This window comes from Pseudophryne corroboree, chromosome 9 (assembly GCF_028390025.1).
Source record: "Pseudophryne corroboree isolate aPseCor3 chromosome 9, aPseCor3.hap2, whole genome shotgun sequence".
Taxonomy (NCBI): domain Eukaryota; kingdom Metazoa; phylum Chordata; class Amphibia; order Anura; family Myobatrachidae; genus Pseudophryne; species Pseudophryne corroboree.
In genome coordinates this window covers 358,053,262-358,073,903 of record NC_086452.1, presented here as the reverse complement: position 1 = coordinate 358,073,903, position 20,642 = coordinate 358,053,262, and positions in this window count along the sequence as shown.

Sequence of the window (20,642 nt, the reverse complement as noted above, 5' to 3'; positions counted from 1 at the left end):
GTGACCACCAGACACACAGTGCAGTTTATTTAATATATCCGTTCTCTGCCTGAAAAAAGCGATACACACAGTGACTCAGTCAGTCACATACCATATCTGTGTGCACTGCTCAGGCTCAGGCCAGTGTGCTGCATCATCTATATATATTATATATCTGTCTGACTGCTCAGCTCACACAGCTTATAATTGTGGGGGAGACTGGGGAGCACTACTGCAGTGCCAGTTATAGGTTATAGCAGGAGCCAGGAGTACATAATATATTATATAGTGAGTGACCACCAGACACACAGTGCAGTTTATTTAATATATCCGTTCTCTGCCTGAAAAAAGCGATACACACAGTGACTCAGTCAGTCACATACCATATCTGTGTGCACTGCTCAGGCTCAGGCCAGTGTGCTGCATCATCTATATATATTATATATCTGTCTGACTGCTCAGCTCACACAGCTTATAATTGTGGGGGAGACTGGGGAGCACTACTGCAGTGCCAGTTATAGGTTATAGCAGGAGCCAGGAGTACATATTATATTAAAATTAAACAGTGCACACTTTTGCTGCAGGAGTGCCACTGCCAGTGTGACTGACCAGTGACCTGACCACACTGACCACCAGTATAGTTAGTAGTATACTTATATTGTGATTGCCTGAAAAAGTTAAACACTCGTCGTGTGACTTCACTTGTGTGTTTTTTTTTTTTTTATTCTATAAAAATAAAACTCATTCTGCTGACAGACAGTGTCCAGCAGGTCCGTCATTATATAATATATAATATATACCTGTCCGGCTGCAGTAGTGATATATATATATTTTTTATATCATTTATCATCCAGTCGCAGCAGACACAGTACGGTAGTTCACGGCTGTGGCTACCTCTGTGTCTCTGCACTCGGCAGGCAGTCCGTCCATAATTGTAATACCACCTAACCGTGGATTTTTTTCATTCTTCTTTATACATACATAGTTACATAGACATCTTCTCTTTATCAACCAGTCTATATTAGCTGCAGACACAGTACAGTACGGTAGTTCACGGCTGTGGCTACCTCTGTGTCTGCACTCGGCAGGCAGTCCGTCCATAATTGTATACCACCTAACCGTGGTTTTTTTTCATTCTTCTTTATACATACATAGTTACATAGACATCTTCTCTTTATCAACCAGTCTATATTAGCTGCAGACACAGTACAGTACGGTAGTTCACGGCTGTGGCTACCTCTGTGTCTGCACTCGGCAGGCAGTCCGTCCATAATTGTATACCACCTAACCGTGGATTTTTTTCAGTCTTCTTTATACATACATAGTTACATAGACATCTTCTCTTTATCAACCAGTCTATATTAGCTGCAGACACAGTACAGTACGGTAGTTCACGGCTGTGGCTACCTCTGTGTCTGCAGTCGGCAGGCAGTCCATAATTGTATACTAGTATCCATCTCCATTGTTTACCTGAGGTGCCTTTTAGTTGTGCCTATTAAAATATGGAGAACAAAAATGTTGAGGTTCCAAAATTAGGGAAAGATCAAGATCCACTTCCACCTCGTGCTGAAGCTGCTGCCACTAGTCATGGCCGAGACGATGAAATGCCAGCAACGTCGTCTGCCAAGGCCGATGCCCAATGTCATAGTACAGAGCATGTCAAATCCAAAACACCAAATATCAGAAAAAAAAGGACTCCAAAACCTAAAATAAAATTGTCGGAGGAGAAGCGTAAACTTGCCAATATGCCATTTACCACACGGAGTGGCAAGGAACGGCTGAGGCCCTGGCCTATGTTCATGGCTAGTGGTTCAGCTTCACATGAGGATGGAAGCACTCAGCCTCTCGCTAGAAAAATGAAAAGACTCAAGCTGGCAAAAGCAGCACAGCAAAGAACTGTGCATTCTTCGAAATCCCAAATCCACAAGGAGAGTCCAATTGTGTCGGTTGCGATGCCTGACCTTCCCAACACTGGACGTGAAGAGCATGCGCCTTCCACCATTTGCACGCCCCCTGCAAGTGCTGGAAGGAGCACCCGCAGTCCAGTTCCTGATAGTCAGATTGAAGATGTCAGTGTTGAAGTACACCAGGATGAGGAGGATATGGGTGTTGCTGGCGCTGGGGAGGAAATTGACCAGGAGGATTCTGATGGTGAGGTGGTTTGTTTAAGTCAGGCACCCGGGGAGACACCTGTTGTCCGTGGGAGGAATATGGCCGTTGACATGCCAGGTGAAAATACCAAAAAAATCAGCTCTTCGGTGTGGAGGTATTTCACCAGAAATGCGGACAACAGGTGTCAAGCCGTGTGTTCCCGTTGTCAAGCTGTAATAAGTAGGGGTAAGGACGTTAACCACCTCGGAACATCCTCCCTTATACGTCACCTGCAGCGCATTCATAATAAGTCAGTGACAAGTTCAAAAACTTTGGGTGACAGCGGAAGCAGTCCACTGACCAGTAAATCCCTTCCTCTTGTAACCAAGCTCACGCAAACCACCCCACCAACTCCCTCAGTGTCAATTTCCTCCTTCCCCAGGAATGCCAATAGTCCTGCAGGCCATGTCACTGGCAATTCTGACGAGTCCTCTCCTGCCTGGGATTCCTCCGATGCATCCTTGCGTGTAACGCCTACTGCTGCTGGCGCTGCTGTTGTTGCCGCTGGGAGTCGATGGTCATCCCAGAGGGGAAGTCGTAAGCCCACTTGTACTACTTCCAGTAAGCAATTGACTGTTCAACAGTCCTTTGCGAGGAAGATGAAATATCACAGCAGTCATCCTACTGCAAAGCGGATAACTGAGGCCTTGACAACTATGTTGGTGTTAGACGTGCGTCCGGTATCCGCCGTTAGTTCACAGGGAACTAGACAATTTATTGAGGCAGTGTGCCCCCGTTACCAAATACCATCTAGGTTCCACTTCTCTAGGCAGGCGATACCGAGAATGTACACGGACGTCAGAAAAAGACTCACCAGTGTCCTAAAAAATGCAGTTGTACCCAATGTCCACTTAACCACGGACATGTGGACAAGTGGAGCAGGGCAGGGTCAGGACTATATGACTGTGACAGCCCACTGGGTAGATGTATGGACTCCCGCCGCAAGAACAGCAGCGGCGGCACCAGTAGCAGCATCTCGCAAACGCCAACTCTTTCCTAGGCAGGCTACGCTTTGTATCACCGCTTTCCAGAATACGCACACAGCTGAAAACCTCTTACGGCAACTGAGGAAGATCATCGCGGAATGGCTTACCCCAATTGGACTCTCCTGTGGATTTGTGGCATCGGACAACGCCAGCAATATTGTGTGTGCATTAAATATGGGCAAATTCCAGCACGTCCCATGTTTTGCACATACCTTGAATTTGGTGGTGCAGAATTTTTTAAAAAACGACAGGGGCGTGCAAGAGATGCTGTCGGTGGCCAGAAGAATTGCTGGACACTTTCGGCGTACAGGCACCACGTACAGAAGACTGGAGCACCACCAAAAACTACTGAACCTGCCCTGCCATCATCTGAAGCAAGAAGTGGTAATGAGGTGGAATTCAACCCTCTATATGCTTCAGAGGTTGGAGGAGCAGCAAAAGGCCATTCAAGCCTATACAATTGAGCACGATATAGGAGGTGGAATGCACCTGTCTCAAGTGCAGTGGAGAATGATTTCAACGTTGTGCAAGGTTCTGATGCCCTTTGAACTTGCCACACGTGAAGTCAGTTCAGACACTGCCAGCCTGAGTCAGGTCATTCCCCTCATCAGGCTTTTGCAGAAGAAGCTGGAGGCATTGAAGAAGGAGCTAAAAGGGAGCGATTCCGCTAGGCATGTGGGACTTGTGGATGCAGCCCTTAATTCGCTTAACAAGGATTCACGGGTGGTCAATCTGTTGAAATCAGAGCACTACATTTTGGCCACCGTGCTCGATCCTAGATTTAAAGCCTACCTTGGATCTCTCTTTCCGGCAGACACAAGTCTGCTGGGGTTCAAAGACCTGCTGGTGACAAAATTGTCAAGTCAAGCGGAACGCGACCTGTCAACATCTCCTCCTTCACATTCTCCCGCAACTGGGGGTGCGAGGAAAAGGCTCAGAATTCCGAGCCCACCCGCTGGCGGTGATGCAGGGCAGTCTGGAGCGACTGCTGATGCTGACATCTGGTCCGGACTGAAGGACCTGACAACGATTACGGACATGTCGTCTACTGTCACTGCATATGATTCTCTCAACATTGATAGAATGGTGGAGGATTATATGAGTGACCGCATCCAAGTAGGCACGTCACACAGTCCGTACTTATACTGGCAGGAAAAAGAGGCAATTTGGAGGCCCTTGCACAAACTGGCTTTATTCTACCTAAGTTGCCCTCCCACAAGTGTGTACTCCGAAAGAGTGTTTAGTGCCGCCGCTCACCTTGTCAGCAATCGGCGTACGAGGTTACATCCAGAAAATGTGGAGAAGATGATGTTCATTAAAATGAATTATAATCAATTCCTCCGCGGAGACATTGACCAGCAGCAATTGCCTCCACAAAGTACACAGGGAGCTGAGATGGTGGATTCCAGTGGGGACGAATTGATAATCTGTGAGGAGGGGGATGTACACGGTGATATATCGGAGGGTGAAGATGAGGTGGACATCTTGCCTCTGTAGAGCCAGTTTGTGCAAGGAGAGATTAATTGCTTCTTTTTTGGGGGGGGTCCAAACCAACCCGTCATATCAGTCACAGTCGTGTGGCAGACCCTGTCACTGAAATGATGGGTTGGTTAAAGTGTGCATGTCCTGTTTTGTTTATACAACATAAGGGTGGGTGGGAGGGCCCAAGGACAATTCCATCTTGCACCTCTTTTTTCTTTTCTTTTTCTTTGCATCATGTGCTGATTGGGGAGGGTTTTTTGGAAGGGACATCCTGCGTGACACTGCAGTGCCACTCCTAGATGGGCCCGGTGTTTGTGTCGGCCACTAGGGTCGCTAATCTTACTCACACAGTCAGCTACCTCATTGCGCCTCTTTTTTTCTTTGCGTCATGTGCTGTTTGGGGAGGGTTTTTTGGAAGGGACATCCTGCGTGACACTGCAGTGCCACTCCTAGATGGGCCCGGTGTTTGTGTCGGCCACTAGGGTCGCTAATCTTACTCACACAGCTACCTCATTGCGCCTCTTTTTTTCTTTGCGTCATGTGCTGTTTGGGGAGGGTTTTTTGGAAGGGACATCCTGCGTGACACTGCAGTGCCACTCCTAGATGGGCCCGGTGTTTGTGTCGGCCTCTAGGGTCGCTAATCTTACTCACACAGCTACCTCATTGCGCCTCTTTTTTTCTTTGCGTCATGTGCTGTTTGGGGAGGGTTTTTTGGAAGGGCCATCCTGCGTGACACTGCAGTGCCACTCCTAGATGGGCCCGGTGTTTGTGTCGGCCACTAGGGTCGCTAATCTTACTCACACAGCTACCTCATTGCGCCTCTTTTTTTCTTTGCGTCATGTGCTGTTTGGGGAGGGTTTTTTGGAAGGGACATCCTGCGTGACACTGCAGTGCCACTCCTAGATGGGCCCGGTGTTTGTGTCGGCCACTAGGGTCGCTTATCTTACTCACACAGCGACCTCGGTGCAAATTTTAGGACTAAAAATAATATTGTGAGGTGTGAGGTATTCAGAATAGACTGAAAATGAGTGTAAATTATGGTTTTTGAGGTTAATAATACTTTGGGATCAAAATGACCCCCAAATTCTATGATTTAAGCTGTTTTTTAGTGTTTTTTGAAAAAAACACCCGAATCCAAAACACACCCGAATCCGACAAAAAAAATTCGGTGAGGTTTTGCCAAAACGCGTTCGAACCCAAAACACGGCCGCGGAACCGAACCCAAAACCAAAACACAAAACCCGAAAAATTTCAGGCGCTCATCTCTAATTTATACGGCAGTACCGCTGGACAAACACGGCAGTATCACTGGACATATACGGCTGTATCACTGGACATATACAGCAGTATCACTGGATTTATACTGCAGTACCGCTGGACATATATGGCAGTATCACTGGACTGGATTTATACGCCAATACCACTGGACATATACGGCAGTATCACTGGATTTATACGGCAATACCACTGGACATATACGGCAGTATTGCTGGATTTATACGGCAGGACCGCTGGACATATACGGCAGTATCACTGGACATATACGGCAGTATCATTGGACATATACGGCAGTACCACTGGACTTATACAGCAGCACAGGGACACCACCACTGGACTGATGCAGGACAACACAGCACCACTGCAATGGACTGGATTTATACATTAGCACTGGACATATGGCAGCAGATGACACCACAACTGTAACTGGACTTATGCTGCACAAGACTCTACAACTGTACTGATGCAGGACAACACAGCACCACTGCACTGGACTGATGCAGCATAAGACACTACACTGGACTGAGCAGCACAAGACAGCACTGGAATTGCCACCCCACTTTCCCTCCCGCACAGACACTGGCACAGACACTGAGGACGGAGAAACGTCCTCTCGCTACACTCTCCAATGCCGGAGTGAAAATGGCGGCGACGCGCGGCTACTTATATGGAGTACAGACAGCGGGATGATGACGTTTTGCCTCATTCTGGTTTCCGAGTCAGGCGAGAAAACCCAAGCCGGACTTGGATCCGGGCTCGGATAGTGAAGTCTGGTAGGGTTCGGTTCTCAGGGAACCGAACCCGCTCATCTCTAATATATATACATATATAAAATATATATATGTATGTAAGTGCTGCCATGATTAACTGCTGTAATACAGCTTGAGTATCCCTTATCCAAAATTTAAAATCATACATTTTTGGTTCCCCTACTGAGATAATGAGACACATATATATATATTTTATATTTAGGGATGAGCGGATTCGGTTCTCAGAGAACCGAACCGTACTGAACTTTACCATTCGATTCCGGTTCGGAGCCAGGCTCGGGTTTTCCCGCCTGACTCGAAAACCAGAATGAGGCAAAACGTCATATTCTCGCAGGGTTTGGAATTGGATGCCATATAAGGAGCCGCGCGTCCCCACCATTTTCACTCCGGCATTGGAGAGTGTACATAGAGGACGTGTCTCCGTTCTCTCAGTGTCCTCAGTGTCCGTGGCTTGTGCTGAATCTGTCCAGTGACAGTGCTTGTGTCCTCTGCTGCCACATGTCCAGTGGTGTCCAGTGGTGCTGTGTTGTGCTGCATCAGTTCAGTGGTGGTGTGTTGTGCTGCATCAATCACAGTGGTGGTGTCCTCTGCCTCCATTTGTTCAGTGCTGTCCAGCGGAGCTGTGTTGTGCTGCATCGGTTCAGTGGTGGTGTGTTGTGCTGCATCAGTCACAGTGGTGGTGTCCTTTGCTGCCATATGTCCAGTGCTGCTGTATAAGATGTCCCTTGCAGTGTTGTCCTGCATCAGACCAGTGGTAGTGTCCTGGGCATCAGTCAGTCCAGTGACCATTCACAGTGGTGGTGTCATCTGCTGCCATATGCTCAGTGCTGCTGTATGATTATCTGTGTTGTCCTTATCAGACCAGTGCTAGTGTACTGTGCATCAGTCAGTCCAGTGACCATTCACAGTGGTGGTGTCATCTGCTGCCATATGCCCAGTGCTGCTGTATGATTATCTGTGTTGTCCTTATCAGACCAGAGCTAGTGTACTGTGCATCAGTCAGTCCAGTGACCATTCACAGTGGTGATGTCCACTGCTGCCATATGTCCAGTGCTGCTGTATAATAAGTCCCTTACAGTGTTGCTGTGTTGTGCTGCATCAGACCAGTGGTAGTGTCCTGGCCATCAGTCATTCCAGTGACCAGGCAGTCACAGTGGTAAACGCTGCTGCTATATGTCCATTGCTGCCGTTTAATAATAATAATAATAACAACAACAACAAGTCCCTTACAGTGTTGCTGTGTTGTGCTGCATCAGACCAGTGGTAGTGTCCTGGCTGTCAGCTATCAGTCATTCCTGTGCCGCATATTGTGTTATCTAACTCCAAAATAATAATAGAGAACAAAAATGTGTAGGATAAAATAGGGAAAGATCAAGAACCACTTCCTCCTAGTGCTGGAGCTGCTGCCACTAGCCATGACATAGACGATGAAATGCCATCAATGTCGTCTGCCAAGGGCGATGCCCAATGTGATAGTAGAGGGCATGTAAAATCCAAAAAGACAAAGTTCAGTAAAAAGACCCAAAAAAAGAAATTGAAATGGTCTGAGGAGAAACGTAAACTTGCCAATATTCCATTTACAACACGGAGTGGCAAGGAACGGCTGAGGCCCTGGCCTATGTTCATGACTAGTGGTTCAGCTTCACATGACGATGGAAGCCCTGATAACTGAGGCCTTGACACTTATGTTGGTGTTAGACGTGCGTCCGGTATCCACCATTAGTGCAGTGGGATTTAGACAATTGATGGAGGTATTGTGTCCCCGGTACCAAATCCCATCTAGATTCCACTTCACTAGGCAGGCATTACCGAGATTTTCCCATTTAATTCCAGTGATTTTGACATATAATTACAGTGATTTTGCAGTATAATTCCAGTGTTTTTGGCATTTAACTCCAGTGATTTGGACATATAATTCCAGTGATTTTGCCATTTAATTCCAGTGATTGGACGTATAATAACAGTGATTTTGCAGTATAATTCCAGTGATTTTGCCATTTAATTCCAGTGATTTTGCCATTTAATTCCAGTGATTTGGATGTATAATTCCAGTGATTTGGACGTATAATTACAGTGATTTTGCAGTATAATTACAGTCATTTTGCCATTTAATTCCAGTGATTTTGCTATTTAATTCCAGTGATTTGGACGTATAATTCCAGTGACTCTTTGCATATGCTGTTTGGGGACTATTTTTTTTAAAGTGCCTTAATTCCAGTGATTTGGATGTATAATTCCAGTGATTTTGCAGTATAATTCCAGTGATTTTGCCATTTAATTCCAGTGATTTTGCCATTTAATTCCAGTGATTAGGACGTATAATTCCAGTGATTTGGCTGTATAATTCCAGTTATTTTGCCATTTAATTCCAGTGATTTGGACGTATAATTCCAGAGATTTGGACGTATAATTCCAGTGATTTTGCTATTTAATTCCAGTGATTTGGATGTATAATTCCAGTGATTTGGATGTATAATTACAGTGATTTTGCAGTATAATTCCAGTGATTTTGCCATTTAATTCCAGTGATTTGGACATATAATTCTAGTGATTTTGCCATTTAATTCCAGTGATTTGGACGTATAATTCCAGTTATTTGGACGTATAATTCCAGTGATTTTGCAGTATAATTCCAGTGATTTTGCCATTTAATTCCAGTGATTCAAATTCCAGTGATTTGGACGTATAATTCCAGTGATTTGAATGTATAATTCTAGTGATTTGGACGTATAATTACAGTGATTTGGACGTATAATTCCAGTGATTTTGCCATTTAATTCCAGTGATTTTGCCATTTAATTCCAGTGATTTGGACGTATAATTCCAGTGATTTTGACTTATAATTCCAGTGGTAATTGTTTGTGTTGCTTGTCTTAGTCATACAGCTACCTCATTGCACCGCTTCGACATCTTTGCATGAGGTGCTGTTTGGAGCCTACTTTTTGAAAAGTGCCATCCTGTCTGACACTGCCGTATGAGTCCAGGGGTACTGCTGTATTAGTCCTGGGGTACTGCCGTATAAGTCCACCAATTGCAGATTTTTTTTTTAAATGACAGGGGCGTGTTGGAGATGCTGTCAGTGGACCGAACAATTGCGGTCACTCTCGACATTCAGCCACTGCGTGACTCTACTAGATGGGCCAGGTGATTGTGTCACTTAGCTTAGTCATACAGCAACCTCGGTGCACCTTTTTTTCCTCTTTGCATCATGTGCTGTTTGGGGACTATTTTTTTTAAAGTGCCTTAATTCCAGTGATTTGGATGTATAATTCCAGTGATTTTGCAGTATAATTCCAGTGATTTTGCCATTTAATTCCAGTGATTTTGCCATTTAATTCCAGTGATTAGGATGTATAATTCCAGTTATTTTGCCATTTAATTCCAGTGATTTGGACGTATAATTCCAGAGATTTGGACGTATAATTCCAGTGATTTTGCTATTTAATTCCAGTGATTTGGATGTATAATTCCAGTGATTTGGACGTATAATTACAGTGATTTTGCAGTATAATTCCAGTGATTTTGCCATTTAATTCCAGTGATTTAAATTACAGTGATTTGGACGTATAATTCCAGTGATTTGAACGTATAATTACAGTGATTTGGACGTATAATTCCAGTGATTTTGCCATTTAATTCCAGTGATTTAAATTCCAGTGATTTGGACGTATAATTCCAGTGATTTGAACGTATAATTCCAGTGATTTGGACGTATAATTACAGTGATTTGGACGTATAATTCCAGTGATTTTGCTATTTAATTCCAGTGATTTGGATGTATAATTCCAGTGATTGGACGTATAATTACAGTGATTTTGCAGTATAATTCCAGTGATTTTGCCATTTAATTCCAGTGATTTAAATTCCAGTGATTTGGACGTATAATTCCAGTGATTTGAACGTATAATTCCAGTGATTTGGACGTATAATTACAGTGATTTGGACGTATAATTCCAGTGATTTTGCCATTTAATTCCAGTGATTTAAATTCCAGTGATTTGGACGTATAATTCCAGTGATTTGAACGTATAATTCCAGTGATTTGAACGTATAATTCCAGTGATTTGGACGTATAATTACAGTGATTTGGACGTATAATTCCAGTGATTTTGCCATTTAATTCCAGTGATTTTGCCATTTAATTCCAGTGATTTGGACGTATAATTCCAGTGGTAATTGTTTGTGTCACTTGTCTTAGTCATACAGCTACCTCATTGCACTGCTTCGACATCTTTGCATGAGGTGCTGTTTGGGGCCTACTTTTTGAAAAGTGCCATCCTGTCTGACACTGCCGTATGAGTCCAGGGGTACTGCTGTATTAGTCCTGGGGTACTGCCGTATAAATCCACCAATTGCAGATTTTTTTTTAAATGACAGGGGCGTGTTGGAGATGCTGTCAATGGACCGAACAATTGCGGTCACTCTCGACATTCAGCCACTGCGTGACTCTACTAGATGGGCCAGATGATTGTGTCGCTTAACTTAGTCATACAGCAACCTCGGTGCACCTTTTTTTCCTCTTTGCATCATGTGCTGTTTGGGGACTATTTTTTTTAAAGTGCCTTAATTCCAGTGATTTGGATGTATAATTCCAGTGATTTTGCCATTTAATTCCAGTGATTTGGCCGTATAATTCCAGTTATTTTGATGTATAATTCCAGTGATTTTGCCATTTAATTCCAGTGATTTGGACGTTTAATTCCAAGGATTTGGACGTATAATTCCAGTGATTTTGCTATTTAATTCAAGTGGTTTGGACATATAATTCCAGTGATTTGGACGGTTAATTACAGTGATTTGGACGTATAATTACGGTGATTTTTGCAGTATAATTCCAGTGATTTGGACGTATAATTCCAGTGATTTGGACATATAATTCCAGTTTTTGAAAAGTGCCATCCTGTCTGACACTGCAGTGCCACTCCTAGATGGGCCAGGTGTTTGTGCCGCACACTTGTGTCGCTTGGCTTAGTCATACAGCAGCCTCTGTGCACCTCTTTTTCTTCTTTGCATTATGTGCTGTTTGGGGACTAGTTTTTGAATAGTGCCATCTTGTCTGCAAATGCAGTGCCACTCCTAGATGGGCCAGGTGTTTGTGCCGCACACTTGTGTCGCTTAGCTTGGTCATACAGCCACCTCAGTGCAACTTTTAGACCTAAAAACAATATTGTGAGGTATGAGGTGTTCAGAATAGACTGGAAATGAGTGGAAATTAAAGTTATTCAGGTCAATAATACCGTAGGAGCAAAATTACCCCCGAATTCTGTGATTTTAGCTGTTTTTATGTTTTTTTCAAAAATCATCTAGATCCCAAACCAAAACCAAAGCACGAAAGGGTGGTTTTGGCAAAGCCAAGCCAAAAGCAAAACACGAAAGTGGAATTAGAACCAAAACCAAAACATGAAAAGTGTCAGCCGCACATCTCTATATTTATTATATATTTATATAATATATCTACATATACACATAATATATAATATGTATGTCATTATCTCAGTAGGGGACCTAAAAATGTGAATTTTGGATAAGGAATACTCAACCTGTATGTATATATATGTACGGAAACCTCCCCTCTCAAAATCCTGCGTATGCTACTGCGTGTGTGTGTGTGTGTGTGTGTGTGTGTGTGTGTGTGTGTGTGTGTGTGTTGTGTTTAAAAGAAACATTCTTTCAGTCCTTAAAAATAAATGAATAGGAAACACCAGCAAATAATCATAATTATATTTACTGTAGTGCAAACATTTTGCACAATCAGATATGTGACATATACTTTATATGTGCTGTGCAAGCTTCTGATAGCTGCTATTAGACAAAAGGAGGCTAAAACGGGCATTACATGCAGTGATACAGTATACAGTATGATCTGATCGAATGCAGAAAAGTGGGCAAGTCTCCGAGAGGTTTCTTGCTGTCTGTGCAACTTGATAATGTGATTCCTGTTATTGTGGCTCCACACCTCACCATCAATTTACAATAATGGTACACTCTGAGAAGGGGCAGTTGAAAGCTGTCAATTACGATCTGACCACATACTGTATCACCATGTCAGCTGTCCCAAAGCAAGTATGGTACAAGCAGAGTCAGCAATTCTGTAAATGCGGATGTAAGATACTGTAACCACCAGTCCATATGCGTAAAGTCTTCTTATAACGTAACAATAAACCTTCATAGGGTCTGTAAGTGATCATTGGAAAGGAGCATACCTTCAATGTTTCCAAATTTTTCCTTATATAACACTCACTCCTTATTGAGAAACTTTGCCCTCACTCTGGACCATTTCCTTAACTCTGCGACCACTTCCTTCATACTTGCTGCCAGGGTCACTGGCATTTAACTCCTTATAGCTGTAGTCAAGCTCCCTGCCCACCAGAAAAAAGCCATGGTGGTTGTACCCGGGGGTTGGGTTTGTGTGACCGGCATTTGGGTTCCCGAGGGTCATCATACCGTCGCCGGGTTCCCGAGCTTTAGATTGCCAGCGGAAGGGGGAAGGGGGGGGGGCGAGCGCAACGAAGCCCCTTGCGTGCTCGCTGCGCTTGCCACAGGTTCTATTCCCACTCTATGGGTGTTGTGGACACCCACAAGCAGGAATAGTCCCTGTCAGTATGATGACTGGCGGGCTTTTAAGCTAGCGGGATCCCGGCGTCTGTATAGTGACCGGCGGTCTCCCGACGGGGGTGGCAAGTAGAAATGCGTGAAAAGTGAAGTGCAATATAAAAATCAGTTTAATATTGACTCGTGATCTCCCGTCACTTTAGATGGGAGATCGGGTGCGATATAACAATTGAATATTGCCCTAAGACACAGAACAAAATTGCTTGCGGAGATATGCAATTGTGGAAGGCGTTTCAGGGAGGTAACTGGGTAATGACTAGTCAGATATGGGCTTGACGCAGTTGAACTGACTCTGACGGCCATGTTCAGCCTTTGAAATTGCATCTCCATCGGGCTGGTACAATAACTGATGGTATGTCCGATGGTGTGTTTTAATACACACAGTGGTGGATTAGTTGGGCGTCTAAGTAGGAAAGCCATCAGCTGCGGCATCAGCACAAAGATGCAGTTGCGCTGCGGCAAAATACTCAGGGGGACATGTACTAAGCAGTGATAAAAGTGGAGAAGTGAGCCAGTGGAGAAGTTGCCTATGGCAACCAATCACCTGGTCTGTATATGTTTATAGTATACAAATTCTAAATGTTATGTTATTGCTGATTGGTTGCCATGGGCAACTTCTCCACTGGCTTACTTCTCCACTTTTATCACCGCTTAGTACATGTCCACCTTAGTCACAGCTTCAATAGTGTGCACCTCTGAAACAGGTCTATTTTTCAGTCTTGTCTGTGAGTCTGTCTCTCTGTATTATAAATAGCTGCAGCAGAAGGTACTTTGGACCCTATTCAGGTTGGATTGCAGATTCTGCTAAAAAGCAGAATCTGCAATCATTTCTATCGCATACTGGGGGCCGCCCAGTGCAGGGCAAGGCCACCCAGCTTGCTACCCGGTGCCCAGCAGCAGTGACTACAACCTAATTGCGATCGTGCCGCAATTACATTGCGGTTGCAGAACCTGTGGATACCCCCGGGCTGCGAATGCTCGCTGCCATTTTTCCCATCGGAGCAGCTGCACGTGATGCCACACAGCCCGCCCCTAAAATGGTCCTTTAACATCTGCATTGGCCCGACCATTCCCCTGCAACTGTACGTCGCCCCCCTCCTCCGTCAAAGTGTGATCACATCCCTCTAGAATGCGCTCGCACTTTGCCTTGTCGTGCATGCGCTGTGCGAATGCAACACATGTCTAGTAGTACAAAAATCGCCATGATTCCATTTAGAAATTAGTATTGACTGTAATTGGTAACTTGTAAATTTACCTCGGGAGTAGTAGAAGTTTGTATTAACTTGGTATATTCATCTTAATATCATCTGCAGCGCCCATGTGATGGATGCAGCAAGATCTATCTCTAAGGTAAATGGATCTTCAGTGCTCATTGCTGGGAAAAACATACTATACCTGAAACCTGAAACATGCCGTCTCTGATGCAGAGTTTACTGAAAAATACATTTTAAAAAACAAATTAAGAAGTTGCGTATACCAGGTCCCGGTCAGAGAGCTGACATTTACCGCTCTGCTTACATTACACCCCTTTCACATCTCCAATGCCGGATCCCACCCGGGAATTGGAAAAGGGTCCTTCCCGGGTGGAATCCGGCATTGGAGACTATCTTCTGGCAAATTGCCGGGTCTGTTGCTATAGCAGCAGGGGGCGGAATCGGCAGCAGGGGCGAAGGTGGCGCTGGGAGATGAGCTCATCTCCGCACGCCTCTCCCTATGCTGTGAATGGGTACCGGTTCGCATCGACCCGGCAACCCATTCACACTGCGCCTGACCCAGTAATCAACCAGGGAATAACCCTTCTTATTACCCGGGTTAAATTACCGGGTCAGGCGACACGGGAATTCGGACATGGCCCTTTCACACCGCACACTGACCCGTGTCGACCTGGCAATTTGCCGGGTCGAGAGTGAGACCGGGTTATTTGTGCGATGTGAAAGGGGTATGACTGTACATTTATGTCAAGTGCAACAAAAGTATAAATACACAGATACGCAGAGCAGCGAAAGCGATGGAAAGCACCATTGGTAGCATACAGTGTGCATCAGATTTCCGACAGGGGCATATTTATATCTCATCCAAATCTGTATACGTACGCTCAATATCATCAGTTATTCTCATTACTCAACATACATCACTGATTCTTAACAATGACCTAATATTAACCATTCAGCATAATCCTTAACCACTAATATTCTTCACTCTCCCCAACTGTACAGCTGGAAATGTGTGCAATTGGTTTGCTCAGAATTATCTAAAAAATACAGTTATATTAAAGTAACACAAACACACACACACACATGCAAACACATATGTGTACAGTATGTCAGCACCTTACTCTATATAGTGACCATTGCTTATGTCAGTCCCCCATTTACATCCAATAAACACTCAATAAACATTGGTATGAATCATTGAAAACAGTCCCTGACAACGGGGGGTTTTCAAAGTTGGTCGCAGATTTTGCTATTTTAGCAAAATATGCGAACATTAAACTCGCATCCTTCTGGGATGCGATCGCATAGTGACAGTCTCTGCCTGCGCATCGAAGCCGCAGCGCATGCGCAGCTGACTGAAAATCACCCGTTTGCAATATTCAGTCAACTGCGGGCATCTCTGAATAGCCCCCAATGTCCATAGATCCATTGATCCCTGCAGCACATCTCTGTAATTTACATTATATAGAGATGTGCACCGGACATTTTTCGGGTTTTGTGTTTTGGTTTTGGATTTGGTTCCGCGGTCGTGTTTTGGATTCGGACGCGTTTTGGCAAAACCTCCCTCAACAATTTTTGTCGGATTCGGGTGCCTTTTGGATTCGGGTGTTTTTTTGTAAAAAGAAAACCCTCAAAAACAGCTTAAATCATAGAATTTGGGGGTCATTTTGATCCCATAGTATTATTAACCTCAATAACCATAATTTCCACTCATTTCCAGTCTATTCTGAACACCTCACACCTCACAATATTATTTTTAGTCCTAAAATTTGCACCGAGGTCGCTGGATGACTAAGCTAAGCGACCCAAGTGGGCGACACAAACACCTGGCCCATCTAGGAGTGGCACTGCAGTGTCAGACAGGATGGCACTTAAAAAATTTGTCCCCAAACATCACATGATGCAAAGATAAATAAAATAAAAAAGAGGTGCAAGATGGAATTGTCCTTGGGCCCTCACACCCACCCTTATGTTGTATAAACAGGACGTGCACACTTTAACAAACCCATCATTTCAGCGACAGGGTCTGCCACACGACTGTGGCTGAAATGATTGGCTTGTTTGGGCCCCCACCAAAAAAGAAGCAGTCAATCTCTCCTTGCACAAACTGGCTCTACAGTGGCAAGATGTCCACCTCCTCCTCATCATCCGATTCCTCACCCCTTCCACTGTGTACATCCCCCTCCTCACAGAGTATTAATTCATCCCCACTGGAATCCATCATCACAGGTCTCTGTGTACTTTCTGGAGGCAATTGCTGGTAAATGTCTCCACGGAGGAATGTATTATAATTCATTTTGATGAACATCATCTTCTCCACATTTTCTGGAAGTAACCTCCTACGCCGATCGCTGACAAGGTGACCGGCTGCACTAAACACTCTTTTGGAGTACACACTGGAGGGGGGGCAACTTAGGTAAAATAAAGCCAGTTTGTGCAAGGGCCTCCAAATTGCCTCTTTTTCCTGCCGGTATACGTACGGACCAGGGACGTGCAGTCAGGGGAGGCAGGGGAGGCAGTGCCTCCCCTGTGATTAATTATTAAAATCATACAAAGAAGATACTTATGACACATAGTCTGTGTCATAAGTAACTTCTTTATTTAATTCTAATAATTTGATGCGTTTAAATGACTTTGGGAGGCACTGATAGCAGTGCCTCCCGTGGATAATGGGAACAGGGCAGAGCGGGGGGCGGGGCCAAACACTGGGCTGTAAAAGCCCATTGAAACAGAGCAGGAAAGCGGCACTGAAACAAGTGCCTCGCTGACAGGGACACCACCCCCATGTCAGCGAGGCACCTGTGATTGGGCAGCGGATCCAGTGCTAGATCCGCTGTCCAATCACCAACACGACGCTGGAGGGGGAAGAGGTGGCGGGACCCGGCGGCTGTGACTGGCATTGGAGCGACGGGCCTGAAGCAGGAGTGAGGGGTGAGTTCTATGATTGTATGTTTGTGTTGTCTTGTCCCCGTAGTGCTCACCTCTCCTCCTGGCCCTCCGCCTTCAGCCGCTGCAGCCTCCTTCCTTCCTGCGGCACTGTGACTTGTGTTGCCAGGCGCGTCCCGTTGCTAAGCAACGGGCCGGGAGCTGTCTGTGAGTGAGTGTGAGGCCGGGACTTCTTTCTCTCTCTCTCTCTCTCTCTCTCTCTCTCTCTCTCTCCTGTAAGTATTTATTTCTATTCTTGTTCCAGGTGCCTGGTTCCTATTGGATTCTACTGGACAAGTGGACGTGACCGGCGTGGGATGTAGGTAAGTAATCTCTCTCTTATTTTTACAGGAACCACCTATTGGATTCTACTGGACAAGTGGACGTGACCGGCGTGGGATGTAAGTATGTGTGAGTGTGTAAGTGTGTTTTTAATAAACTTTTACTGTCACGGTGTGCGAGTTGTGTTTTTATTTGGGTATTTTTTTTGTTGTAGAACTACAGGAACCAGCGGGCCCGTTATTTCCCCGCATGCTGGTACTTGAGGTTCTCCAAGTACCAGCAAGCGGGGGAGACTTGCTGGGCCTTGTAGCTCCACAACAAAAAACAATACTCTTTTTTTTACACACTTATGGCTATCAGCCTGGCACCCACCGCCTAGGGGTGCTGGGGACAGCCTCGGGCTTCACCCCTGGCCCTTGGGTGCCTGGAGGGGGGGATCCCTTCATTTAAGGGGTCCCCACTCCTCCAGGGAACCCCGGCCAGGGGTGACTAGTTAGGGGGGTAATGCCACGGCTGCAGGGACCTACGTAAATGTGTCCCCCGGCTGTGGCATTATGTCCCTGGCTAGTTGAGCCCGGTGCTGTTTCAAAAATATGGGGGACCCCTACGTCTTTTGTCCCCCGTATTTCTTGGAACCAGGACCGGACTAAGAGCCCGGTGCTGGTTGTCTAAATATGGGGGATCCCCTGTCCAATTTTCCCCCAGTATTTAAACAACCAGGACCGGCTCAATGAGCCTGAGGCTGGTTACACTTAGGAGGGGGGACCTCACGCATTTTTTTTTTTAACCCATTCAGACCCTTTTCCATTAAGTTAATGGAAGCCCTGGACAACAAAATTGCATTCATGTCCTCCTCCCACTCCCTTCCCAAACACTATTTTTTTTTTATATAAAAATGTACAATATATCACAAGTATGATGAGCAGGCAGGCAGCGGGCATTGGCAGCATCGGACTGAGATGCAAATTAGTGGCGGAGGGCTGGGTCAGTTGATGGTGGGTGAGTTTGTAAGCCATTGGCGGTGGCACAGGGCATCGACTCAGGGTCAGTAGCGGGCATTTACTCGGCGGCGGTAGGGGTCATCGGCAGATTCGGTGGACATTATGGCTGTAGTGCCTCACCAGCCACTGACCTCACCGCACGCCACTGGTACGGACTGTCTGACATGCCTACTTGGATGCTGTCACTCATATAATCCTCCACCATTCTTTCAATGGTTACAGAATCATATGCAGTGACAGTAGACGACAGGTCAGTAATCGTTGGCAGGTCCTTCAGTCCGGACCAGATGTCAGCTATCGTTCCTGACTGCCCTGCATCACCGCCAGCGGGTGATTTTGGAAATGTTATCCTTTTCCTGGCAGCTCCAGTGGTGGTAGAAAATGAAGGAGAAGCTGTTGGCAGTCACATTCCGCTTGACTTGACAAGTGTCTCACCAGCAGGTCTTTGAACATCTGTGTCTGCCGGAAAGAGAGATACAACGTAGGCTTTAAACCTAGGATCGAGCACGGTAGCCAAAATGTAGTGCACTGATTTCAATAGATTGACCACCCGTGAATCCTGGTTAAGCGAATGAAGGGCTCCATCCACAAGTCCCACATGCCTAGCGGAATCGCTCTGTTTTAGCTCCTCCTTCAATCTCTCCAGCTGCTTCTGCAAAAGCCTGATGAGGGGAATGACCTGACTTGGGCTGGCAGTGTCTGAACTGACTTCACGTGTGGCAAGTTCAAAGGGTTGGAGAACCTTGCACAACGTTTAAATCATTCTCCACTGCGCTTGAGTCAGGTGCATTCCCCCTCCTTTGCCTATATCGTAGGCAGATGTATAGGCTTGAATGGCCTTTTGCTGCTCCTCCATCCCCTGAAGCATATAGAGGGTTGAATTCCACCTCGTTACCACCTCTTGCTTCAGCTGATGGCAGGGCATGTTCACGAGTGTTTGCTGGTGCTCCAGTCTTCGGCACGCGGTGGGTGAATGCCGAAAGTGGCCCTCAATTCTTTGGGCCACCGACAGCATCTCCATTACGCCCCTGTCGTTTTAAAAAAAATTCTGCACCATCAAATTCATTGTATGTGCAAAACATGGGACGTGCTGGAATTTGCCCACATGTAATGCACGCACAATATTGGTGGCGTTATCTGATGTCACAAATCCCCAGGAGAGTTCAATTGGGGTAAGCCAATCTGCAATGATGTTCCTCAGTTTCCGTAAGAGGTTGTCAGCTGTGTGCCTCTTATGGAAAGCGGTGATACAAAGCGTAGCCTGCCTAGGAACGAGTTGGCGTTTGCGAGATGCTGCTACTGTTACCGCTGCTGCTGTTGTTGCTGCGGGAGGCAATACTTTTACCAAGTGGGCTGTCACAGTCATATAGTCCTTAGTCTGCCCTGCTCCACTTGTCCACATGTCCGTGGTTAAGTGGACACTGGGTACAACTGCATTTTTTAGGACACTGGTGACTCTTTTTCTGAAATCCGTGTACATTCTCGGTATCGCCTGCCTAGAGAAGTGGAACCTAGATGGTATTCGGTACCGGGGACACACTACCTCAAGCAATTCTCTAAGTCCCGGTGAACTAACGGTGGATACCGGACGCACGTCTAATACCAACATAGTTGTCAAGGCCTCAGTTATCCGCTTTGCAACAGGATGACTGCTGTGATATTTCATCTTCCTCGCAAAGGACTGTTGGACAGTCAATTGCTTACTGGAAGTAGCACAAGTGGTCTTCCAACTACCCCTCTGGGATGACGATTGACTCCCAGCAGCAACAACAGCAGCGCCAGCAGTAACAACAGCAGCAGTAGGCGTTCCACTCAAGGATCCATCGGAGGAATCCCAGTTAGGAGAGGACTCGTCAGACTTGCCAGTGACATGGCCTGCAGGACTATTGGCATTCCTGTCTAAGGAGGAAATTGACATTGAGGGAGTTGGTGGGGTGGTTTGCAGGAGCTTGGGTACAAGAG